This window comes from Podarcis bocagei (assembly GCF_964188305.1).
Source record: "Podarcis bocagei genome assembly, chromosome: 1".
Classification (NCBI taxonomy): domain Eukaryota; kingdom Metazoa; phylum Chordata; class Lepidosauria; order Squamata; family Lacertidae; genus Podarcis; species Podarcis bocagei.
In genome coordinates, this window is record NC_138125.1 from 127060142 (window position 1) to 127087358 (window position 27217).

Genomic DNA, 27217 nt, shown 5'->3' on the forward strand with positions numbered 1-27217 from the left:
CATTTTTTAGCATTCCAAGTCCATGAGGTACAGTTAAGTTAAAATTTACGAACAGCCAATAGAAGTGAAACTTTTTCTTTTTTCTTTTGTTATTGTCCAGAAAGTGTGCTGGAAAGCCTCAGTAGTCATATTTCAAAGACTGTGACCCTCGGGGCCACTTGTCATATGTTGAACAGTTCTTGGGCATGAGAACACTGAAGCTGTGGCCAAAGGTAACCTCTATAGATTATATCTGTGATATTTGAAAGGAGCTGATGCTTCTGCTTGTTGGGTGGGGCATGGGGAGAAAGGAAAATAGTTAGTTTTCTCTGTAGAAGGACTGTGACCTGTGGGTTAAACCACAGAGCCTAGGACTTGCCGATCAGAAGGTCGGTGGTTCGAATCCCCGCGACGGGGATTCAGAAGCCGCAACCCCAGAGTCGGTCATGACTGGACCTAATGGTCAGGGGTCCCTTTACCTTTACTATCTTCTGTCCTTCCAACTTCCACTACCCCCCCCAACACAGTTTCTAATAATCTGTTTGCTTTCTCCATGCCCCAACCCCAAATCAGCCAACTTTGGAGCCCTTAAAGGTAAAGGTAAAGGGACCCCAGAGGAAAGGATCACACTTCAAAACGACCTTGACAGATTAGAGAACTGGGCCAAAACAAACAAGATGAACTTTAACAGGGAGAAATGTAAAGTATTGCACTTGGGCAAAAAAAATGAGAGGCACAAATACAAGATGGGTGACACCTGGCTTGAGAGCAGTACATGTGAAAAGGATCTAGGAGTCTTGGTTGACCACAAACTTGACATGAGCCAACAGTGTGAGGCGGCAGCTAAAAAAGCCAATGCAATTCTGGGCTGCATCAATAGGAGTATAGCATCTAGATCAAGGGAAGTAATAGTGCCACTGTATTCTGCTCTGGTCAGACCTCACCTGGAGTACTGTGTCCAGTTCTGGGCACCACAGTTCAAGAAGGACACTGACAAACTGGAACGTGTCCAGAGGAGGGCAACCAAAATGGTCAAAGGCCTGGAAACGATGCCTTATGAGGAACGGCTAAGGGAGCTGGGCATGTTTAGCCTGGAGAAGAGGAGGTTAAGGGGTGATATGATAGCCATGTTCAAATATATAAAAGGATGTCATATAGAGGAGGGAGAAAGGTTGTTTTCTGCTGCTCCAGAGAAGCGGACACGGAGCAATGGATCCAAACTACAAGAAAGAAGATTCCACCTAAACATTAGGAAGAACTTCCTGACAGTAAGAGCTGTTCGACAGTGGAATTTGCTGCCAAGGAGTGTGGTGGAGTCTCCTACTTTGGAGGTCTTTAAGCAGAGGCTTGACAACCATATGTCAGGAGTGCTCTGATGGTGTTTCCTGCTTGGCAGGGGGTTGGACTCGATGGCCCTTGTGGTCTATTCCAACTCTATGATTCTATGACCCCTGACCATTAGGTCCAGTCGCGGACGACTCTGGGGTTGCGGTGCTCATCTCGCTTCACTGGCCAAGGGAGCTGGCATACAGCTTCCAGGTCATGTGGCCAGCATGACTAACCCACTTCTGGTGAACCAGAGCAGTGCATGGAAACGCCGTTTACCTTCCCACCAGAGTGGTACCTATTTATCTACTTGCACTTTGACGTGCTTTCGAACTGCTAGGTTGGCAGGAGCAGGGACCGAGCAACGGGAGCTCACCCCGTTGTGAGGATTCGAACTGCCGACCTTCTGGTTGGCAAGCCCAAGGCCCTGTGGTTTAGACCACAGCGCCCTTATCATTCTTTAAGAAAATGAAGCTGGATCTTCTTAAACAACAACAACTCCATGTGTTGCTCTGCCATCCATCCCCACAAATGAAGTCTGAAATGGACCTGCAGCCTATTACTCTCAACAGCAAGCAAGCAAACAAACAAATTTGTGAGACACTTGTTATTGCCACAGGCAGCTCAAAGCAATTTTACAAAAGGAAGGAAGGAAGGAAGGAAGGAAGGAAGGAAGGAAGGAAGGAAGGAAGGAAGAAAGAAAGAAAGAAAGAAAGAAAGAAAGAAAGAAAGAAAGAAAGAAAGAAAGAAGGAAAGAAAGTCTGCCTTTAGGTGTCTGTCTCAAAATAGTTTCTGTTGCTGTCCGCTGCCACAAGAGTTCTTATAGCAAAGAACTGGAAGGGAAACAAAATACCCACAATAATAGATTGGCAAATCAAACTTACTGAATTAGTTGAATTGGCCAAAATGACGGCAGCTATCAGAGGTCAAACAAATCAAATTTAATAAAAGAATGGAGTTGCGTGAATGAATATATGAGAAAACATTGCTCCGGTACAGAAATATTGATATGTAAAGAACAGAGTTGGTAAGGGGGAAAGGTTACAGATGCAAGTAAAATCAGAATATTTGTCAAATGCAATATAACAACACAACTGTAAAGATAAGTTATAGAATTAAGATCATGCAACGATGGAAGGAAGTCAGATTTTAACTCACATTTCGAGTTATGTCGAACCAATGGTGGTGGGGGGGTGAGATGGTGGGATGCTTTGTGTTACTAACATGTGTTACTACCTTTCTTTTTTCTGTTATTTTGTTGAGATAGAATCTTCAATTACAAAAATATAGTTTCTGTTGCTGCTGCCTCTGCAGTTGTCGAAAGGGAAGTGGTCTTATTTGGCCAGGCAGGAGAGGACTGACCTGATGTTCTCAGCAGCTAATGATGACTGCTTGGATAGCATCATCTTTTGTGGTTGCCTTCACAAATCTTTGGCTCGGATCTGCTTTTTCCAATCCACAAGATTTGTTTAGCGGCTTGTGCTGTGTTGCATAGGGCGGCATTTATTCTAATTCCTTTGCTCACACTCACCCCATTAAGCTTCCATTTTCAATCATCAGCTATTGAAGCACTTCACTGCACCACTAAGCAAGTCGCTGTAGTGTTTTATGCTGCAGCCGTGCTGTAGTCTCCTTTATCACTTTGCTGATACTCGGTGGATAAAACTTATCTGCTGCGGAGACTAGTGCTAAGGAAGGCTCCTCGGAATTTTGAAAGAACAAAAGAGAAGGGGAAGAAAGGGATTTTCTCAGTTCAAAGACAACATTGCTCATAGACACATCAGCAAACCTTTAATCCACCATCAGTTGAAGATGGCTTCAGGATTTAGGGACAATGTGTGCTTTGTGTTTGGAATTATAGCTGCACTGTGCGACTATGAAAAGGAAGGACCCTCAAATAAAAGAATTGTCTTTTAAATCTTCTAAAGGGGGATCTCTAATAACATCTTTGTAAACCAATCTATATGTTCCAGATTTGTCCCTCCACTCTTTCATCTAACTGATAAAATGCTGAAAATATATGGCCCAGGGCAGATGGACCACCCCAACTGACACCTCCCTTAGGATGTTGAGGACACATTGAGTACAGCATTTTAGCCAGTTGTGAATCTTCCCAATGACTCCCAATATTTAATGAGTTGACTAATCAGAATATCACCCATAACTTTGTTCAAATCAAGATAAATGATGTGCACAGCATTCCCACAATCTATGAAGATAGTAACCTGACTGAAAAAAGTCACTGCACTGAAAGAAATGTGTTTATTCTAATCTAACCTATTCTAATCTATTTTAGTATCTTCCACAGTACAGTGGTACCTCTAGTTAAGAACTTAATTCGTTCTGGAGGTCCGTTCTTAACCTGAAACTGTTCTTAACCTGAGGTACCACTTTAGCTAATGGGGCCTCCCACTGCCGCCGCACCACCGCTGCGTGATTTCTGTTCTCATCCTGGGGCAAAGTACCGTATTTTTCGCTCTATAAGATGCACCAGGCCACAAGACGCACCTAGTTTTTGGAGCAGGAAAACAAGAAAAAAAATATTCTGAATCTCAGAAGCCAGAGCAGCAAGAGGGATTGCTGTGCAGTGAAAGCAGCAATCCCTCTTGCTGTTCTGGCTTCTGGGATAGCTGTGCAGCCTGCATTCGCTCCATAAGACGCACACACACTTCTCCTTACTTTTTAGGAGGGGAAAAGTGAGTCTTATAGAGCAAAAAATACGGTACTTAACCCAAAGTACTACTTCCTGGTTAGCGGAGTCTGTAACCTGAAGTGTCTGTAACCCGAGGTACCACTGTACCAAAGTCAGATTAACGAATTTTAATTTTTGCCCATTTGGCAGGATTTCTCAGTTATGACAGGGAGAAGTTATGAGAGTCAGACCACCTCTCCTAAGGTCTTTCCCCTGCTGGAGTGCTTCAGGTCAACCCTCTTGCCTGAAGGCGGGCACTTGTCCTGTGCTCCATGGTTTCCTGCCTAGGGTGCTTCCTCCACTGTTGGACTAATGAGATAGCTTGGGAGGCATTTGGTTCCTTCAGCCCAGGAGAAGATGCCCATGAGAGCTCTGACTATGGTTCTACAGGACCCAGTGCTGAGGGATCTGGTTCCATGGGCAGTTCCAGTTCTGGTGTTTCCCTGCCAGTGTGGTGTAGTGGTTCAGAGCAATAGACTCGTAATCTGGGGAACCGGGTTCACATCTCCACTCCTCCACATGCAGCTGCTGGGTGACCTTGGGCTAGTCACACTTCTCTGAAGTCTCTCAGTCTCACTCACCTCACAGAGTGTTTGTTGTGGGGAAAGAAGAATGTTAGCTGCTTTGAGACTCCTTCAGGTAATGATAAAGCGGGGTATCAAATCCAAACTCTTCTTCGTCTTCTAATCACCAGAATCAGCTTCAGTGTTGGGAATCTAGTGGCTCCTTAGTTGTGAAACTGTAGCATCTGACTCAGGCGGAATCTACACATATATAAAAAAAACGCTGTGAAAATGCTTAATTTTTTGTTTGTGAAACATTTATTGAATTTGCCATAGCTCACCATCGCCATCTAGTGTCACATTTGTGTATTGTACTTTAAAAGGTAAAGGGACCCCTGACTGTTAGGCTCAGTCGCGGACGACTCTGGGGTTGTGGCGCTCATCTCGCTTTATTGGCCAAGGGAGCCGGCATACAGCTTCTGGGTCATGTGGCCAGAATGACTAAGCAGCTTCTGGCGAACCAGAGCAGTGCACGGAAACGCTGTTCACCTTCCCGCTGGAGCAGTACCTATTTATTTACTTGCACTTTGACGTGCTTTCAAACTGCTAGGTTGGCAGGAGCAGGGACCGAGCAACAGGAGCTCACCCGTTCGAACCACCGACCTTCTGATTGGCAATCCCTAGGCTCTGTGGTTTAACCCACAGTGCCACCCGCGTCCCATCATATTGTACTTTACAACACACTTAAAACATTTTATATGCAGCTGTAAAGCTGAGTCCTCAGTCTCCCGTTACTTACCTCCCATGGCTCTATCTACCTTCTCCAGCTACATAAGCCATCCAGTGTGCTTGTCTTTTTAAGAACTAGGCTGAGGCTGTCAATGGCAATTGTATTACAATGGTGCGCAAGCCCAGTGTGGTGTAGTGGTTAAGAGCGGTAGTCACGTAATCTGGGAAACCGGGTTCGTGTCTCCACTCCTCCACATGCAGCTGCTGGGTGACCTTGGGCCAGTCACACTTCTGTGAAGTCTCTCAGCCCCACTCACCTCACAGAGTGTTTGTTGTGGGGGAGGAAGGGAAAGGAGAATGTTAGCCGCTTTGAGACTCCTGAAGGGGAGTGAAAGGCGGGATATCAAATCCAAACTCTTCTTCCTCTTCTTCTTCTTCTTCTTATGTAGACTTTTGAAATTGCCCATCCTGTAGCCCAAGATTACCCCCCCCCCAAAACATCATACATACATCACAGAAGGAGGTGGTCTACAGCAGGGTGGTGATCTACAGCAGAAATACATCACAGGAAGCAGTCTACAGCAGAAATCCTGCCTGTCAAGATAACAGATAATGGTCACTGGTTGCATTACCTGGGCAGCCTGGGCATTCTTTTGTGATGGTTAATACTTTAGTTCCTGAATTCTGGTCACAGGCTCACCCTATTCATAGACAAATACACCCTTAAGACAGGATTCACAAGCAAAAGGACAATGGGAAGGCTTTCCCCATTTGCCTCCCTTACTGCAGAGGAATATTTGAGGTCATTGGGAGAGTCAAAATGGCTTCAGGATTGCTCTCCCATACTATTTCAGATGCATGGTTCATATATATTAAATATGTGTGCATTTATGAATATTTATTCTATATTCTTATAACACTTGTGGATTATCTTTAGCTTTTGCAAAGCTCAAAGAAACCTTAGCTATCTTCCATATTCTATAGAAATCCTAACTCAAAAACTCCCACATTAAGTCAATTGAAGCTCTGCTCTCTTTAGGACTTCTAAGCTAGCATCTCAGCACTTGGATGGATTTTTCTGCTCCTCTTAAATCATAGCACTTATGTGCACTGGGAAATTTAAAAATGAAGCAAATACAGCAAAATGATCAGAACACAGAATGAAAGGGCTTAACATTGCTTAGTCAAGGGATCCAGGACTTCTGATATATAGCCGCAATGGGAATCAAAACACGGGACCATAATATTAATAAAGCACCTCTGTCATTCTTTTAATGAGAAAACCTAAGACTCTGCCTTTTTGATCCAGGATGTTTCATCTCTAACAACCCAAATGGTGTCCCTGTGAAAATTATGAAAATGAAGACATATGCAATGTGTGCATTGATTTTTGATAGATGCTACGTTTAAATCAAAAGCATAAAAGCACATAGCACAATTTTTTTAAAAAAGGTATATGAAAAACTGGGAAATGCTATCAATAGAAATCCAGATGGGACACAAAGACTAAAGATCAAATGGCAGGTGCATTAAATTTAAAAAGAGGCTGGGATTCCACACACACACACACACACACACACACACACACACTCTTACCTCAGAACTTAATGCCCTGTCTATACAACTGATTAAACTGGCCATATCAGGGACGCGGACTTAGAAAAAATATTGGGGGGGCCCGGGAAAGCTCATGAATAATAAATAAGCTCATGAATATGCAAATAAAGTGGCTCCGGCCCTAAATAGGGCAAGCCACGCCCCCCCCAGCCAGCCGATTGGCTGGCTGGGAGGTGTGGCCAGTCGGGATTCCCCTGTTCTCGCGGGATTTCCGGCCGGGGCTCTCCGATTAGGGCGCGCGGCTGGCTGGCTGGCGAAGGAGGAGGCGGGGGACGGCGGCGGCGCTCTGCTGGAAGGGCGCCCGCCTGAGATTATTGGGGGGGCTGAGCCCCCCAAAAAATTTTTTTGAGGGGGCTCGAGCCCCCTCAAGCCCCATGGAGTCGGCGCCTATGGGCCATATGAAATATTAAGCATGAATAAACTGTGCTTTCAGAATCTTCATGGCTGGCCACCGATCACCTCAGTTCCTTTCCCGTAGAAAATTGATTGCAGATCAATACAGGGCCAAAAGGAAATATAAATGAGAATCTCAAACTTATCGCCCTGATTTAGAAGTAATTGAATAACATTCTGCAGTTCCAGGAGAGGACTGTGGATTGTGCCTGTTAGGTGAAATCTTTTGTAAGGTTCTGCTAGAACAGGGGTCAGCAAACTTACCCAGCCTTGGGCCGGTGTCTCCAGCGCCGATCGCACAGCGGGCTGAAGATCAGGGGAGCGCGTGCCCATATGTGTACACACACGCTATTTCCGGTGCACTTCCGGATCAGAGGAGCACCGGAAATAGCTTGTGCGCATGCGCACAGGCCTCCTCTGACCCGGATGTGCACCGGAAATAATGCCTGTGCATGCACAAATAACGCTTGCGCATGCGCACAAGCTATTTCTGGTGCTCCTCTGACCCGGAGGTGGGCAGCCAGGCAGCACAGTGCTGGTAAAAGTGGGCAGCAGGGGTCGCTGCGGGCCAGATAAACGAGTCCCTTGGGCCTTATCCAGCCCACGGCCCGAAGTTTGGGGACCCCTGTGCTAGAAGGAGACTGCCTGGGGTACAAAATGTGAGCGTTTGCAAGGTCTTCCAGAGGCTCCAGCCAGTTTCGATTCTGTCTGAGTTAGGCTAAGCCAGCTGAACTGACGCGAGAGGAACTTGCACCAGCACTAACCCTGAAAAATAGGCATTCTGGGGGGAAGGGAGGGAGAGAGGTGAGAGCAGAGGGGTGGGCTTACTCTGGATCCTTACTCCATTCTGCTTAGTTACATGGCCTGACAACCCACATCAGAACAGTGGCGTAGCATGGTTGGGCCAGGGGGGCCATGGCCCCAGGTGCAAATTTATGAGGTGCAACCAGGTACCTCCATGACAAGCTCTGTCATCGAGGCTGGAGCTGTGAGGAGGCAAGCTATGGCCTGGCCAGGCCTTCAGGGATGGAGCAATGCCTCCTTCTCTTCATGGTCAACAAAGGGTCACCCAAGCGCACCCCACCCCTGGACCAGCCGAGAGGGAGGAAGGAGGAAAGCATTGCCAGAGTCACATGCATTTCCCAAAGCACCTCACTTCAAAGACAGGAAGGCAAGGCAACATAGCAGCACTCCTGGCTCCGTGTTTCTCTGCTCCCGGGTTGGGGCTGGTTTGCAAGGAGAAATTCCCTTGGTTAGACGCTGGCCAGTGAAGGGACACGGCCCTGGGAGTTTGGAACCCACACTACATCCCTGGGCCAGACAGCCTGTTATTTAAGATTGATAATTCAGGACTTTTTAAAGTTGGAGATTATAAAAAGATAAAGGGACCCCTGACCATTAGGTCCAGTTGTGGACGACTCTGGGGTTGCGGCGCTCATCTCGCTTTATTGGCCGAGGGAGCCGGCGTACAGCTTCCGGGTCATGTGGCCAGCATGACTAAGCCGCTTCTGGCGAACCAGAGCAGTGCATGGAAACGGCGTTTACCTTCCTGCCGGAGCGGTACCTATTTATCTACTTGCACTTTGACGTGCTTTCGAACTGCTAGGTTGGCAGGAGCAGGGACCGAGCAACGGGAGCTCACCCCGTCGCGGCGATTTGAACCGATATTTCAGGGAATAAATATGAAAATGTTAGGAGGCTTTTGACACCTTAGCCTCTAACACAAGGGTCAGCAACCTTTTTCAGCCATGGGTCAGTCCACCATCCCTCAGACCATGTGGAGGGTCAGACTATATTTTGAAAAAAAAAAATGAACGAATTCCTATGCCCCACAAATAACCCAGAGATGCATTTTAAATAAAAGGACACATTCTACTTATGTAAAAACATGCTGATTCCCGGACCGTCCGTGGGCCGGATTGAGAAGGTGATTGGGCCACATCCGGCCCCCGGGCCTTAGGTTGCCTACCCCTGCTCTAACATCTATGACTTATTCTTCACCTTTGAGACAAGCTCAGAGGTGAGGCTTTTTAAGGAAAGGCTAGCTCCTTAGGAATTCTTAGAAACCTTTGTATCTCGCAGCCGCCGCCATTGTGTGTGTTTTGTATGTATGTTCTGTGCTCTGAAAGCTTGTCATTCTGGAGATACGGTTTGATATTGTGAACTAAATGAGTTTTTATACAAGACCTGTCTCTCTAGCAATTTGATTCATATACAATGTCCACAGAAGTCCCATAGGAAATACCAGTATAGGCTCTTTATCGGCAATCTCACACAGTCTGGTTAACTGAAGCAATTCAGGGTTTGCTTAGTTACCGGGGTGTGAGAACTTATCTATAAGAAGCAAACTGTGGCAGGTCTAATAGTCCCTCTTGTTTCTGGGCAGCCTCATTTTGGCTACAATGTTCTCCACACTCATCAGCTGAGTTTGCTATTAGAAGGAACAATAGTTTCACAGCATGTATGAAAAACCATAGAGGTCTCCCTCAATCCCACATGGGGAAAATGTATAAATAAAATCAGAAGGTGGCACAATTTGCAGAATGGCTAATATAACCCCCTTTGATGATATTGGTCTCAATAATATTCCCTACATTATTAAGTATAACCTATTAGGGACACGGGTGGCGCTGTGGTCTAAACCACTGAGCCTCTTGGGCTTGCTGATGGGAAGGTCGGCAGTTTGAATCCCCACGACAGGTGAGCTCCTGTTGCTCTGCCCCAGCTCCTGCCAACGTAGCAGTTCAAAAGCATGCCAGTGCAAGCAGATAAATAGGTACCACTGCGGCGGGAAGGTAAACGGCGTTTCCGTGCACTCTGGCACTCGTCATGGTCCTCCATGTGCCAGTAGTGGTTCAGTTATGCTGGCCACATGACCTGGAAAACTGTCTGTGGACAAACGCCGGCTCCCTTGGATTGAGATGAGTGCTGCAACCCCATAGTCACCTTTGACTGGACTTAACCGTCCAGGGGTCCTTTACTTTACTTTTTTTACCTTTAACCTATTCTTTCAAATTTTAATTTAACATTAGCATTGGCCTCCTCTTCTTTGTTTGGTATTTGCATTGATTTGGGGGCATTTGTTAATATTCTCTCGCTTTTGCATTGTCCTCTCTTACAGATAGCATTGTCATGGGCGGTTATAAAAAGGTGCCACAAATATTTGCGATAGCATCATGCTGACCACATTGCAGAAGTCCTTTTTGGAAATAAGAGGTAATATTGGACAGCATAGCATATAAGGAAATGGGAGCCACCAGTGGTTTCATACACATTCAATTTCATCTGCTACTAAGGATGTTTTCTTTGATCTGAAACAAAGGGCAAAATTTTGAGAAAAGCTGCGTTTCCATACTAAATACTATTTAAATGTCATAAACACATCATCGTCATCATTTATTATTTATACCCCGCCCTTCTGGCTGGGCTTCCCCAGCCATTCTGGACAACTTCCAACAAAAGATTAAAATACAGTAATGCATCAAACATTAAAAGCTTCCCTAAACAGGGCTGCCTTCAGATGTCTTCTAAAAGTCTGGTAGTTATTGTTCTCTTTGACATCTGATGGGAGGGCGTTCCACAGGGTGGGCACCACCACCAAGAAGGCCCTCTGCCTGGTTCCCTGTAACTTGGCTTCTCGCAAGGAGGGAACCGCCAGAAGGCCCTCGGCGCTGGACCTCAGTGTCCGGGTAGAACGATGGGAGTGGAGATGTTCCTTCAGATATACTGGACCGAGGCCCTTTAGGGCTTTAAAGGTCAGCACCAACACTTTGAATTGTGTTCAGAAACGTACTGAGAGCCAATGTAGTTCTTTCAAGACTGGTGTTATGTGATCATACGTCATTATGATTTGCTGTCCAAAACTGCAATTGGCTAGAGTAACAAAACTATCGTTTTGAAAGTAACAGGCAAAGGATATACATAACAGCAATGCAAAGGCACGTACCTATAAAGCATTGAAGAGCCAGGTGAGCTATGATATTGTACAGAAAGGTGAAGCCTAGTTAGCTGAAATGGGTGTGATTACCTTTGCACACCATAACATTAGGCTCAATTCCAAAACAGCACCAGAACAAAAGCACCACTTTGGCTATTGGCTGTCAGAAGCATGGAGATGATGGACAAATGGGAGGTAGTGTGAGTAAAGGAAGTAAGGGAAAGCCTTACAGCCAGTTGGCTTCCAAAATCCATAGTTAAAGGTAATTCAAAAGCCATTGTCAAGATTCACATGCCATTGCCCTATTGCAAAAAAAAAGAATAAAAACAGGAGGGTTGGGTGGAATACATTTTTTTAAAATGTTTTATGGTATTGTGACTTGCCATTATTTTTATTGATTAAAGTTTAGTTACCATATTTTTCGCTCTATAAGACGCACCAGACCACAAGACGCACCTAGTTTTCGGAGGAGGAAAACAAGAAAAAAAATATTCTGAATCTCAGAAGCCAGAATAGCAAGAGGGATAGCTGCGCAGCCTGCATTCGCTCCATAAGACGCACACACATTTCCCCTTACTTTTTAGGAGGGAAAAGTGAGGCTTATAGAGCAAAAAATAAGGTATTCTTTTTTTCCCTCATTCATTTTTTATTTATATATTTATTTTATTGGGTCTTATAAACAAGAATAATGTTATACAAACAAGTATGCCAAGATTCTAATGGAATGTTGCTTTATTTGATGTGTTGTTTATTTTAAAGTTATTGTGACTTTTTTGTATTGGATCAGATTGTTGTTATTAATATCTGACATTTTATTATATTTTTATATGTGTTGGAAGCTGCCCAGAGTGGTTGGGGCAAACCAGCCCGATGGGTGGGGTATAAATAATAAAATTATCATTTATTGTTATTAAGGAAATGCCGGTTTACACTTCCCCCACAGCTCCAGTGGTGCACCACAATTTGGGTTCACCAAGAGAGGAAGTAACCATGTGATCCACATATTAAGAGCTTCCATCTTAACCATTTGATGTGGGTTCACTAGCAGGAAGCATCAAACTCATGACACATTGGTAATTTATGAATTGGCCTTCAGTTTTTCTCTTTGATTTCTTAGAACCTTTCCAGTCACCGGTCTTGCTAAAGAAAGAGCCTCCTCTTATTTTCTCTGTTCATAAAACCAAATAAAGCCATATAGGATAGTTATGCAAGGCCTGCCAGAATAGTTCACAAAAGAGGTCATTTGGGGACATCCTTTTTAAATTCTGTGTAATTGGATAGCCACTTGCTGACGTGTTACAAATCTTTGCTAAATGCAGCAAAGAGTAGGAAGGTTGTGTGCATGTGTTATTGTTAAAGGTGCTTCATTTGAGCATTGGTCTGATTCCGATTCATTGGTTCAGAAAGTCTCTGTCCCTCATGCAAACTTCATTAGTCTTTTTTAGATTTTCACCATTAAAAAGGGGGAAAATGAAATCTCAAACATGGATGTTGCACTTTGTAACTCTTCACAGCAAGGAGTATATAATTAAACAGGGGATATTCAAAGGCATTGCATGTCATCAGACTTCAAAGAGAGAGAAACATATTTTGCATCATTAGACTCACAGTTGTTTGTCATTTCAAATGCCAGCGAGATAGGAGTGCAGTTTGCATCAGATTATAAACATTTCCCTCATACGTCTAAAGTGCATTATGAAAAACCCAAATGATGTGCATCTCTTTGATTGTTTAGCTTAATACCTGTGAAATCAGAAATAATTTGGGACTAATTGTAGAAGTGAAGAGTTCTGTTTGTCTTCTGGCACAGGAATCACCAGCAGTAAAACTCAATGGTTTTAGAGCAGCCAGTCCATACATAAGGACAGTTTATACAACAGCAAATTAGTGTGTGAATACTGCCTTATTGTGATGGGATTGTTTGAGGAATCAATGAAAAGGCCCTCGACAATAGATACCAGAGGGACAGAGCAGAGAGTCTTTCCAAAATATCTCAAACCTAGGCAGATTTCTACAGGAGAAGGCAATTGTAGCTTTCCGTGGTGTGGAAGAGCCTGGGGCCATCAGTGTGTTGCTCATCATCAATCTCCTTCACTGTATAAGTCATTGTGTCATGCTGTGATGTAAATTAATGACTGTATTATCCATGCAAGGCATTTGGAAGCTTCTATGCCTGAAAAGTAAGTCCCACGGAAACCTATGAATGAAACTCATTGAGTGAAACCTCTTAAGTCTCTTATCTGATTCACTGGAATCACTGCCATGTTGGACTCTCAAAATCTAGTTTAACTTTATTTATTCATTTATTGGATTTCTGAGTCACCGCATAGCTGGAGATTTAAAGCATAAGATCAAACAAATTAGATGGAACAATTACAGCTATCTTCTTTAATCCACCAGCAAGTTTGGCTGAGCTCTCCTCCGAACATCCAAGAATACTCAATCATGAATATGGATGGGGTCTAAGGACTTGGGTCAGGGAGATGGTAGTTTTTTCAAATGAGCTTCCAAGGATGGGGCTGGGTTGACATTGTGGGGACAAACAGCATTCCAGATGCCGTTTCATACATAAACAAGATATGCATTGGCTGTTAGCGTGGTGCCCTCTGCTAAAGAAACCTTAAATATGGTTTGGAGGACAAGTTCAACTCAAGTATGTGATCAGCATGGTAAACAGAATCCGTGCTGGAGGTCTATGAAGTGTCAGGCTTTCAATGTTGCTTCATGGTGTGCAGACAAATAGGCTGAGTCTTGTGCTCAGTTGTGCTGCCATAAAACTGAAGCGAATCATCTGTCTTCATGATAGCAATTAACGCTGTCTGTTCATGAAGACATGATCTGATGACTGCAGCCATTCCGGGGGGGGGGGCAGGGGGAGTGCCAGTGTTGGTGTCATGAAAAGCTTGATTTCGTTTGGTTTTCCTCATGCGACTGGCACCTCAGTCCTATGCATAGAAGGAAGCAAAGGTCAAAAAGCCTCCATTCAAATAAATGTGCATAGAATCACAATCCCAAGGCCCAGGGTAACCAGCTAGTGAAATGTCTAAACTGCATTTGCTCTTAGTAAGAGTGAAGTGTGGTTTGTCTCCCCTTCAAATAACCACCTTTTGAAAAATAAAATTCACCCATCTTCCAGAATTTGAAACAGGCTGCAAAGCTGGCATCATCGTGAACAGAACTGACTATTAGATGGAGAACGCAAGGAAGGAGATCATATTCATGCGCAATCTACATGGGAAGCAATTTGAGCAAAGTGGCTCTTGTGTGCTTAGGATTAATTTAACCTTGTTAACAGAAAACCCCTTTGGTTGCTGGAGTGGTGACATTGACCAGAGCTAGAGATAAGCAAAAGGCCCGTGTCTTAAACAACTCCACTGGCTTCCCTTGGAATCACGTTGATGTTTCAGTTGATGGTTGGGAGGCAATTTCAAAATGCACCTCAAAGTTGAATTTAAATGAAGCCCGTTGGCCTTCTTGGGGTGTAGGGACTCACCCCACTGTTAAGAACTCACACCCAGATGTTTGACTGCAGGAGAAACCCCTACAATGTAATTCGATTTATTTACTATTTGGATGAAATGTTGGTAGCAGCTCTAGCCAATGCTGTTTGGAAAATTAAGAGTACCATGGTACCTCTGGTTATGAACTTAACTCGTTCCGGAGGTCTGTTTTTAACCTGAAACCGTTCTTAACCTGAGGTACCACTTTAGCTAATGGGGCCTCCTGCTGCCGCCGCGCTGCCGGCACACAGTTTCTGCTCTCATCCTGAGGTAATGTTCTTAACCCAAGGTACTACTTCTGGGCTAGCGGAGTCTGTAACCCAAAGTGTTTTTATCCCGAGGTGTTTGTAACCTGAGGTACAACTGTATCATAAAGAGGAGGCCACCCAGAGGATGCGCAACAAAAACAACTTTAACATGGTGGGAGTGAAGGACTGGGTTTCCCAAACTGCACCAAAATCTCTATTTTTCCTTAGCTAAAATCCATTAACTTGAGCTCTGAGTCAATGTATAAACAAAAACCCGGCTGTGCTTAGAGCCCTCTCCTTTATCAGTTTGTGATAGCAGGGATGACCCTGACCTCACCAGTAGAACAGAGAAGACACGTCAGTGCCTTATCTTATGTCCTGACCACAAAAGACGCACAGACCTAAGTCCAGGAACAACGCCAGAAGCATGTTCTCGGAGATGATGACCTCTTCCTCCAAGATAAGAGTAGGAAGAGGAAGATCCTTTTATGGTCAGAAATACAGGAAGGAATTCCCTTTTATGGTTAAGAATACCAAAGCAAGAACATATGTGATGTCAACCTGCGTACATAGACTGACGTGGTTGGATTCCTGGGGAAGGAGGGAAAGGGTGCCTAGAGGATATATATACTGCATGAAACTTCTCATTTCTTTGGACTTGCTGTGGACTCACCACGCAAGTGCCTTCTGCTATCCGGAGAGCAGAATCAACTCTTTCTTGGAATCAACCTCGGTGTCATTTGACTTCCTTTCTCCTGTCCGGGAGCAACACAGACCCAATCAGTGAACTCCAATAAGGCTACGGGAGAAGTGATGCAATGGTGTGCTGCGTGCAACAGAGAATAGAAGTTAAAGAGCACAGTGCCTGAGAGCTGTCTCAGGCAGTTCATGGTATGGCAAGCCAGGAGAGCCAACACAACAGAAAATGCATCAAGAGTTTCCCATTGGCCGGTATTCCATGCAATGTCTTATTTCTGCAGCAGCTGTGCTACTCTGGCAACACCTAACACGGGTCTTGGTCTTACTTCAGAATTCTTACAGCAGAACCAGCATGCCTTGGGTTAGCTAATCAACAGCTGACTGATAATAGATATTCCCTCTCACCAGTGAGAACTGTTGTTCTGTGAGGGGAACTAGGGTTCACTAACTAAGAATAGGAGTTTAGGAAGCTGCCATATACCAGGTCGGATTATTTGACCAACTATCCCAGGATATTCACTTTGACTGAAATCATCTCTCCAAGGTCTCCAGGCTGAGGTTGTATTAAAAAAAATTATTAAAAATCAGCTGCTGCTGAGATTGCCATGGACTGAATCCTATAATTTCTACATGCAAAGCACGTGCTCTGTGAATGAGCTCTGATCCCTCTCCTTCACCAGACCAAGATTTCCAGGCTGCTTTGAGGGAAACGGCTGCTTTGAGGGATGAGGGTGGCACTGTGGGTTAAACCACAGAGCCTAGGACTTGCCGATCAGAAGGTCGGCAGTTCGAATCCCCACAATGGGGTGCGCTCCTGTTGCTCGGTCCCTGCTCTTGCCAACCTAGCAGTTCGAAAGCACGTCAAAGTGCAAGGAGATAAATAGGTACCGCTCCGGCAGGAAGGTAAACGGCATTTCCGTGCGCTGCTCTGGTTCGCCAGAAGCAGCTTAGTCATGCTGGCCACATGACCCGGAAGCTGGATCCCTCGGCCAGTAAAGCGAGATGAGCGCTGCAACCCTAGAGTCGGTCATGACTGGACCTAATGGTCAGGGGTCCCTTTACCTTTACCTTGAGGGAAACAGTAGGTGGAATTCCATGTAGCTGTTCCATCAGGGCAAGCAATTCTACTTGCTGGACAAAAGTTATCTCTCCTCTCCTCCCTGCGCTGTTATAGGCACTCTCTCAAAAATTCCAGAGTGGATTTGGGGGTGGGGGTTGCAGAGGGCATGCAGGAGAAGAGGGGGAAGCCCTATTGCATTTGCAGGAAACCTTGCACTTCCTTCTACATCATGGAAAGGAATAGCTGAATCTGGCCCACTGACAAATAAATTGGCGTAATATTTGCACAGATTTGTTGTGGAAATATACAGTAAGCTCTCTTCCCACATTCCCCCCAATAGGGGGCAGATAACAACAGCGCAGTTTAATTTTCCTTTCCTTTGTCCCATAAGTAAAGTACGCTGGCCTTTTAAAGAAACCATATCAGTGGTTGATTATTATTACCGTATTTTTCGCTCTATAACACGCACCCGACCATAACACTCATGTAGTTTTTAGAGGAGGAAAACAAGGAAAAAATATTCTAAACGAAATAGTGGATATATGATTTTTGTGGTTCATGCTGTGGCCACAGACATGTGATCTGACAGTGAGTTTGGAGTAGCCCAATGCAAAAATCCTGAGGATCCATGTGGATCCATGCTTTGTAACCACAGAGGAGGGAAGGAAGGGGAACCATGGATCCTCTGCTCATGACTGCACCAGATCCCCCCCGCCACCTGCAGGCATTCGCTCCATAACATGCACAGACATTTCCCCTTACTTTCTAGGAGGAAAAAAGTGAGTGTTATGGTGCAAAAAATACGGTATTTTCTTCAAAGTTTTGAGACAAAATACTTGGCAGTCCACAGGTGCAAAGCATGAAATATTACCACTGCCATGATCAAAGCAGAAAACGCCTTCATTTCAATGTTAAACTAGATGAGAAAAGGTGTATGTATGCATATGTATTGCAACTGCTTAGCAAGGCAGTGGCATCAAGGAGGTGAATGAGGAGCACAGCGTTGCCATGAATCTGAATGAACTGGCTCGCCTGTTAGGTCATCTCTGGAACACCGTTGAGCCTTTTTTGTATTGTGTTCTTTGTGCAAAGCCTTCTATCTTTGAACACATTGACATTTCTTCTCTGGTCAGACGATGACTCAGAGCACTTAGACATTCCACTTATAATGTGAGCCACCATTTCTGCTACCACAGGGGTCACAGCAAAGAATAGATTGCTGCGAATTTCACCCACTGAAGGTCATTTCATTCAGAAATGGGGAAAGTGGTTGCCAAAGGGTAATCCCATCTCATTTTATCAGTCAGCTGGCTGATGAGTTCAAACAGTGACATTAAAAGGCATTGCCACAGGATGGCTGCAAAACAGCAATGCTACAGGAATGCCCAGGACACTAGTTTCGTAGGCTCACACTGAAAGAAAACAGGAATAAAACATTGTGAGTTTCCTAGAGTGTTTGCGGCATATTTTCAGAAGATGCCCAATGAACAGAAAGCACCAAAGTGTACAGCTTGCCCCTGTTCCTTTCATTATAAAATAGTTGCTGTTGTGTCAGCTGCGGGTTACATTATGTTACAGTAGCGGGCAACTGTTTTGATTTGTTTGTTTGCTTGCTTGCTTCAAGACAGTAAGAAAAGCACACTTTTTAAACACAAACCCTTGTGTCCCCCGCCTTTCTTCTGCTGCACCATCTTGATCAAGTTGCCTGAAGGAATCTGGGAAATAGTAATAATACAATAATAATAATTTATTATTTATACCCCACCCATCTGGCTGGATTTCCCCAGGCACCCTGGGTAGCTCCCAACAGAATATTAAAAACACAATAAAACATCAAGCATTAAAAGCTTCCCTAAACAGGACTGCCTTCAGACGTCTTCTAAAAGTCAGATAGTTGTTTATTTCCTTGGCATCTGGTGGGAGGGCGTTCCACAGGGAGGGCGCCACTACCGAGAAGGCCCTCTGCCTGGTTCCCTGTAACCTCACTTCTCGCAGATGATAGCCAAATATCTCAAGGGCTGTCACATGGAAGAGGGAACAAGCTTGTTTTCTGCTGCTCTGGAGGGTAGGACTTGAGCCACTGGCTTCAAGTTACAAGAAAGGAGATTCCAACTAAACATCCAGAAAAAAACCTTCTGACAGGAAGAGCTGTTTGGCAGTGGAACAGTCACCCTCAGGAGGTTGTAGACTCTGCTTCTTTGGAGGTTTTTAAGCAGAGGCTGGATGGCCATCTAGCATGGATGAAATTGTTGCATTGTAGGGCGTTGGACCAGATCAGGCTTCCTCAAACTCAGCCTTCCAGATGTTTTTTGCCTACAACTCCCATGATCCCTAGCTAGCAGGACCAGTGGTAAGGGATGATGGGAACTGTAGTCCAAAAACATCTGTTGGGCCGAGTTTGAGGAAGCCTGGACTAGATGATCCATGGAGTCCCTTCTAACTCTACAACTCAATGATTCTATGGGAGGCTTGAGCATCCTTGAGCGGTTTAGTCATGCTTGACCACATGACCTGGAAAACCGTCTGTGGACAAACGCCAGCTCCCTCAGCCTGAAAGCGAGACGCACGCCGCAACCCCATAGTCGCCTTTGAAGGGACTTAACCATCCAGGGGTCCTTTACCTTTTTAATCTTCACACATCTCATCTGCTGTATACCTAGTTTATGGTGGGGATATTTTTGTAAGCATACATCTGTTGATCTCACCCCACACCGATGACATTTGCTTCTTAATTGGGAAACATGTAAAGAGAAACCCCAAGTGTGTGGATAACAACATCGTACAATTTAATGAGCATGGGAGATTAGGAATGCAGCAACTTCAGAAAAGAAGCTGGATTCTTAAGATGTTGTGACTGGAGGTACATTGCTGTCAGGGATTTGCACTGCCACTTTTGCTCGCAGCCAGGAATGGATTTTCTGCAAAGAAACACAGAACCAGTTTCATCTGTATCTTCAAACATCCTTTTCAGGCACTCAAAACCAGGAAATCACAAGGGGAGATGGTGCAATGCAACCAGATGCATAAATAAAACCGCGTTGCTTCCTCCATCTTCTCTTTACGACTTCAGGACTAGGGTGCCTGAGGAAGGTTACAATACAGAATCTGCAAAATAATTAAAATAATTCCAACGACGGCTTCTGTGCAACATTTGGAGACTTAATGCAGAGCTTTATTTAAATCTGTCCAGCAAAAAGGGGATATGTAAGCTTTCTCTGGACCATATTGCACAATTTGTTTATGTCAGGCTGGATGAAGTAATATGGGAAGGAAACACTGTTTAATTGATGGGGAGAAAATATTTATTTTAGAGGTGTGCATTAACCACCTGATTTGGTTTGTACCCTGTTTGGTGGTTGAGATAAAAAGTCTGTCTTGGTTCAAGGTATTTCACAAGGTCTGATTCATTTCTCCACCCCTTCATTATTGGGATTAAAACCCCAAAAACAAAACAGCTATAATTTCCCTACCTTTTGATAGAAATAGCTGGATAAATACCAGTTTAGATGCATAGCAGTCCAGTCAAATTAGATGCAGACCAGTCCAGAAGCTTTTGTTCAGGGCACCTTTAAAGTCTGCTTCTTGTTGTTTTTTAAGGGAAGACCTACAAGTTTCTTATTTTAGAGTGCAACTGAATGAAATTTGCAAGGACGTTCACCCCTTCTCTAGGCAGTTGGTTTGAAAATGGCAGGCATGAGAAAGATGCTCTTGTAAACTGCCAAATAACAGATAAATAGGTCCAGGGGCTTTTTTGCTAGCTAGTTTTAAAATGGATTTTTGGGGTGAGAAAAACTAAAAGGGATTCTTTTTCTGAGTAAAATCATTCCCTCTGGTTACAAGACTGGCATGTCAGTCACAAAGGGGATCTCTCTCTGCCCCATCCACACTACGATACTTGCTCTCTCTTTCTCCATCACCTAATCACAACATAATAGTGAGCTTAGAGATATTATCTTTGCTTTCAGCATACACTCATTTGATGTCTGAGTTGCGTCATACAGATCCTGCTTCACTTCTGACGACCCCTCCGCTCCCAAACCCCTCGGACGCACTTCGCTTCACCTCAGAATTTGGGATTCATCCAAATAGTATGCACACCCCTAATATCTCTCTCTTCATTTCACTTTTTGAAAAGTATTTCCTGTTTTGACTGCTCTTTGGTTTAGCTTAGCAGTACATCAACCCAGGACCAGATTAAGACCTTTAGAGGCCTTAAGCATGTAGATATAATACCGTATTGGCCCGAATATAAGCCACATCCAAATATAAGCCGCACCTTTCAAATTCAGGGGGGGGGGGGAGAGAGAGAGAGAGAGAGAGAAAGACAATACCCAAATATAAGCTGTTCCCTTAAAATTCTGCAGGCACTCACACCCGCTCTGTTTTACTGTATGCTGTTTCAGCAGTGATATCACAAAAGCCAATTTTTGTTAGGTCACGAATTTAAGCCACACTTTAACTTTTCACAGTTGGAATTTGGGGGGGGAGGGAGTGAGGCTTATATTCCAGCCAATACAGTATATGGAGGCACCATTTTTTAAAAAAATTCAAAATATAAACAAAATGCCTTATACGTATAACAGAAAATTGCATACAAGAATGTCTATATGAGAATAAATTAAAACTAAAATGCTGGTGAATTTTCATGATGACTTTTTTAAAAAAAAACAACAAACAAACAAATACACAAACCAATTTGGAAATGAGGAGAACTGAACTTAATGCTGGAAAAATGGAAAACGGAAAGAAACCCTGTTTGACATATCCACCCATCTCAACTCACAGATAGAGGCCCTTGGGAAGCCATATAGCCAGCGCCACACCTATGAGATCCTTTCGCACATCACAGTAAGTCACGGTGAATATGCCCATCTGGGCCACATTGTTCTTCCTTGCTATTGCTGGAAGGAAAACAAGCCATGATCCCTGGCTTAGGGTTAAGTCCAAACCAGGACGGTGGTTTGTTTTGCTCCCAAGAAACCACCATCGGTAGCCATAATCCCCATTAGAGGCACAGTACTAAGAAGGGTTTATTTCCTCATCTGCATATCTGTGTAAAATATCTTATTCCCCATCCCAACCCCGTCTTAGCAAAGTTTACTGAATCAAAGCAACTGAGCCTACGAGCAAAGACAGAAAATATTACAAAAGCCTTTTATATGCAAAAACCTTTCAGCATGATTGAAGGCTTAAAATAAATTAGGGCTATCTTAGCTTCAAAATGCTGTTTCTTGGGTATTAATAGTGCTTTTTAAACTTTCTTTTTAAAAAGAAGACTTCCCTTTGTCATTGTTGAAGGATCTTTTTATGAAGTTAGATATTATTAGTATTTCACTAAATTTCCATAACACTCCCCTTCTTCCTCCTCTCCCCAAATGGGGAATTAATATGAAAGTAATATTCCAAATTGAAACTGCCCAGCAAAATTACCTGGGGAACATGTACAGAAATTGTTTGTTGTGGAGTTGTTGGTGTTCTTTACATCTGAGATAACTTCATGGGAAAGCTTCCTTCTAACTCCAGTAGTTCAACCTTTAGAAACTTGAGGTCCTTTTCCTATATATTGATGGAAGGAATTAGTGATGTGGTCTAAACCACTGAATGTCACGGTCCAGTTTACAGGCAGTTGGAGTCCTGGCTTGGTACGTTGGGACTGGGGTAGAGGTCGGGAAACAGGAATCAGAAGTCCAGGGTCAGCAGTCCAGGGGTCAGGAAGCCAAGAGTCTGATGGGGAGTCTGACCAGGAGTCAGGAAGCCAAAACACAGCTAGGTGCGTAGCATGTTGCTGTGGCAAAGAGCCAGAGGGAAATAAGGGTCTTATATACCCCTCCCAGCCCTTGCCACCAGGTGCTACGAGTCTTCTGTTAAGCCTCACCTGTGTGGCTGTGCCTTGCCCTTCCAGGCCAAACTCAGGAAGGCCCCAGTCCTGTGAGGCCCTACCAGTCACAGGGTTTGGCTCCTGCATGCACTCCTGACACTGAGCCTCTTGGGCTTGCCAATCAGAAGGTTGGTGGTTCAAATCCCCACGACGGCATGAGCTCCCATTGCTCTGTCCCAGCTCCTGCCAACCTGGCAGTTCGAAAGCATGCCACTGCAAGTAGATAAATAGGTACCACTGTGGCAGGAAAGTAAACGGCGTTTCCGTGTGCTCTGGTTTCTGTCACGGTGTTCCGTTGGGCCAGAAGCGGTTTAGTCCTGCTGGCCACATGACCCTGAAAGCTGTCCATGGACAAACACCAGCTCCCTTGGCCTGAAAGCAAGATGAGCGCAGCAACCCAAAGTTGCCTTTGACAGTTCTTAACTGTCCAGAGGTCCTTTACCTTTACGTTACCTTACTATTGGCAGTTCTGTTGCCTTTAAAAATGTTTGTTCTCTCACTTTTGGAAATGCATATTTAGCCCAGCAAGCTCAGGCCTAGTTCTCACTGTGGTGGCATTCTTGAATTTCGGCCATGATAACACTTCAGACTGTAGGTGAGGGCTCATTCAACACCCTCCCAGACCAAAAGGCAAACTTTCAAATAGAAAAGAATGTCGGAAAAGAATATGGATGGAATTCAGTGTCTTCGTAGGATAAACGTTCCGTCTGTTCAAGCATTGCTGCTTGCCAGGCAGAACAATCCTCCATCCTCCCTCGACCTCCTCCTGCAGGCTGTTTTGGGGGGTTATCTCCCTTTGGCACCTGTTGGCCTTAATGAAGAACTAAATTGCACTCCTGTATTTGTGATTTCTCCATGGAACTTTGGATTATCCGCTCACCTCTTTCAGGTTCTGTTGTTTGTTTGCCGGCTTAGGCATTGTGGTTGCATTATCTTGCTTTTCAGTTGTACATCAGTATTTATCGAGGCGCCTTTGTTGAATGCGGAACCAAAGCAGAGAGGTGGATTGGCTTGAGTCCACCTAGGGATGGGGGAGGCGTGGTGCATTATTGGATAGTAAACTAAATTTCTGTGTGCTTTGCTCTTTGTAAAGCAGAGAGAGAGAGAGAGACAGTCTCTGGATTGTTGTATACAGTGGTGCCCCGCAAGACGAATGCCTCGCAAGACGGAAAACTCGCTAGACGAAAGAGTTTTCTGTTTTGGAGGTGCTTCGCAAAACGAATTTCCTATGGGCTTGCTTCGCAAGACGACAATGTCTTGTGAGTTCCTGCTGGTTTTTTTTCCCTCCCCCCCTTTTTTCTAAGCCGCTAAGCCGCTTATAAGCTGATCCGATCAGCAGATAAGCCGCTAAAAGCCGCTAAAAGCCGCTAATAGCGCTAATCCGCTAATCTGTCAATGGGCTTGTTTCGCAAGACGAAAAAACCGCTAGATGAAGAGAATCACAGAACGGATTCTTTTCGCCTTGCGAGGCACCACTGTAGTTTGAGAGACTGAACTAGTATAGAATAAGAACCTATCTAGATGAGATGTGGGGAGAGGGTTGTTCTGCTTCTGTATTGCCCTAGATCAGTGGTTCCCAAACTTTTTTTGGCCATACCCCACCTAAGCATCTCTAAAATCCTAATACCCCCTTCTCCCGTGACATATAATTCTTATTATATGTGGTGCCTTGGTACTCAAACACCTTGGTTCCCAAACACTGAAAACCCAGAAGTAAGTGTTCCAGGTTTCTAACGTTTTTCAGAAGCCAAACGTCTGATGCAGCTGTCAGCTATTGTTTCCGGGCGCCTGCACCAATCAGAAGTGATGCCTTGGTTTTTGAACATTTCGGAAGTCAAACCGACTTCCGGAACAGAGTAAATTTGGCATCTTTGTTTTTGCTATTTATTTTGTGTTTTTGCTTTTGAGGCTTTTGTTGTTGTTAATTTGTTTTTGTAACTGTGTGGAACCCAGTTCAGTTACTGATTGATGATTGATTGATTGAGTGAGTGAGTGAGTGAGTGAGTGAGTGACTGTGGAAGTGGATAAAAGTCCCACATCCAAACAATGACTATCATCAGTGCAGGTAAGAATTATATATATATGTGTGTGTGTGTGTGTTATATATTCTACAATACTGTCTTATTTATTTTATAGTACAATCCATTGATTATCGCTTTCATTTTATGGATCAATGGTCTCACTAGATAGGCATGTCCAAAGTCCGGTCTGGGGGTCTAATCCTGCCCACCTGCTGTTTGAATCCTGTCCCTGCGGCAGTTTATTTCCTGGAGCAAAATCCTAAAGCAAGGTCAGCAACTTCAAACCTAAAATAAGGTCAGCAACTTTGGGGGAGAATCCTGAAAAAAGTTCAACAACTTTGGTTGGCCAAAGAGGGCCATCAAATCTGGCCCTCTTTGAAAAGACGTTTGGACACCCCTGCGTTAGATAGTAAAATTCATGTTAAATTGCTATTTTAGCGGTTTTAAGGGTTGTTTTTAGAAGACTGGAATGAATTAATCCGTTTTGCATTGCTTTCTATGGGAAAACGCACCTTGGTTTTGGAACGCTTTGGTTTTGGAACAGACTTTCGAAACTGATTAAGTTTGAGAACCAAGGTACCTCTGTATTTAAAAAGTGAGCTCCTATTCACGTGGAGGGAGCCTAAAAGGCCATTAACTGTTAATAACTCATTCTTGAATTGGCCCCCTTAAAAATCAAATTGCCCCCCTGTGGGAGGTGTGCCCCATGTTGGGAACCACAGCCCTAGATTATGCTACCAGTGACTTTTGGGAGAATCACAACGGTGAGTTCAACTTCTACTTCATTTATTTTGTTTAGTGCTTAAGAATATGTTTATATGTGGAATTTTATCGTATTTATCTACTTGGCTTTTATTAGTAATGTTTCCTTCACATAATATTTTGCTTATGATGTTATATCTATATATGTGTTTTAATGCTTAGCATCATATTTTGTTCTGCTGCTTTAAATGTGGATCATTATTGTATTTGTACCGTATTTTTTGCACCATAACACTCACTTTTTTCCTCCTAAAAAGTAAGAGGAAATGTCTGTGCGTGTTATGGAGGGAATGCCTACGGGTGGCATGCCTACAGATTTTCCTCCTCTAAAAACTACATGCGTGTTATGGTCGGGTGCGTGTTATAGAGCAAAAAATACGGTATATTATTCTCATTTGCAATGGTTTCTTTCGATATTTTGCTTAGTTGCCCTTGATTATTTAAGACAGGCTGTATGCCAGTAAGTGATTCCTTTGGTAATGTGAAGTGGCAAAGAATTGGTTTAAATAAATATATGATTAAATCATTTCTCCACCCATGTGCTTTCCCATAAAATACTCTGTCTTCCCGAAGCAAGTAGCTGCTTGGACAGTTGCAAACTTGGGGTTTCCTGAACACCGATAAGATGGGTGGTGCATTTATGAGAAAGATGGAGATTGATGTTTCCGTAACAGTGGAGTCACATCTGCTACGAACCACTGTACAATTATGGAAACAGTAATTTGTGAGAAACGTTCCCAAAGCTTAAGCCAAGAAAAGCACTGTAGAAATATTAGGGAGGTTTCACTTTTTCTCTCTCTCACTCTCACTCTCTCTATATATACATACACAAATAAATGGGTGTCTGAGTGGTAATAAATTAAGATATATGTATTTGCAGAGCTGTGATAATTGGCAAGCAATTATATCTTCAAAGATGCAGATGCAAATGGATTCCTTACTCCCAAAGTCTAAAGACTCATGGGATGCTTGATTTTCTTTAGAAAAAAAATGTGTTGCAAATAGGCAGTGAATTATCCAATTGAAGGTGAGCATGTCTTGCATATATTAACCTCAGAAGAAAATGTATTCATCAAGCCAAGAAGTCGTAGGTTGCATGTGAAAATAATGGGAACATACAAATATTCCCCGTAGGGGTGTGGTTGGAACTTAGAATTGCTTCTACGTGGCTGAAGAATGGTGCAGTTGTGGGGATTTTTGAAATAAGCTTTCTGTACCAGCCAGTCACGTCATGTGATAAGTACACTTAGCTGCACAATTTCAGACGGCAGTCTGAGCTAGAGAGCCAAGACACTACAAAAACAAATGTGTTTACATTTTTTCATACATATCCTTTGCTGCCAGAGTCTAAATCTCCACCTCCAAGACAATCTTGTAGGACTATGGGCAGATAATAATAATAATAATAATAATAATAATAATAATAATAATAATAATAATTTGTACCCCGCCCATCTGGCTGGGTTTCCCCAGCCACTCTGGGCAGCTTCCAACAAAGATTAAAAATGCATTAAAATGTCACACATTAAAAACTTCCCTGAACAGGGCTGCCTTTAGATGACTTCTAAATGTTAGGTAGTTGTTTATCTCTTTGACATCTGATGGGAGGGCATTCCACAGGGCGGGCGCCACTACCGAGAAGGCCCTCTGCCCTGTTCCCTGTAGCTTTGCTTCTCGCAACGAGGGAACCGCCAGAAGGCCCTCGGCGCTGGACCTCAGCGTCCAGGCAGAATGATGGGGGTGGAGACGCTCCTTTAGGTATACTGGGCCGAGGCCATTTAGGGCTTTAAAGGTCAACACCAACACTGTCCCCCACTTTCTGCTGTTCTTTGAAGAAGTCCTGGTCTTATAAGGTTGCCTTGCATATTAATGA

General features: G+C 44.0%; 1 long non-coding RNA gene across 4 annotated transcripts in view; it reads left to right on the forward strand.

The window, feature by feature from the left end:
* LOC308582155 overlaps positions 1-27217 on the forward strand; it is a 123432-nt gene that overhangs the window by 18507 nt on the left and 77708 nt on the right. For 2 of the 4 annotated variants that reach the window (XR_014005525.1, XR_014005526.1), the window contains exon 4: positions 10361-10578. This is a non-coding gene — a long non-coding RNA (uncharacterized lncRNA). Of the gene's footprint in view, positions 1-10360; positions 10579-12986; positions 13878-27217 lie in introns of those variants that run through there. The other 2 variants (XR_014005524.1, XR_014005523.1) reach the window with 2 other exon arrangements.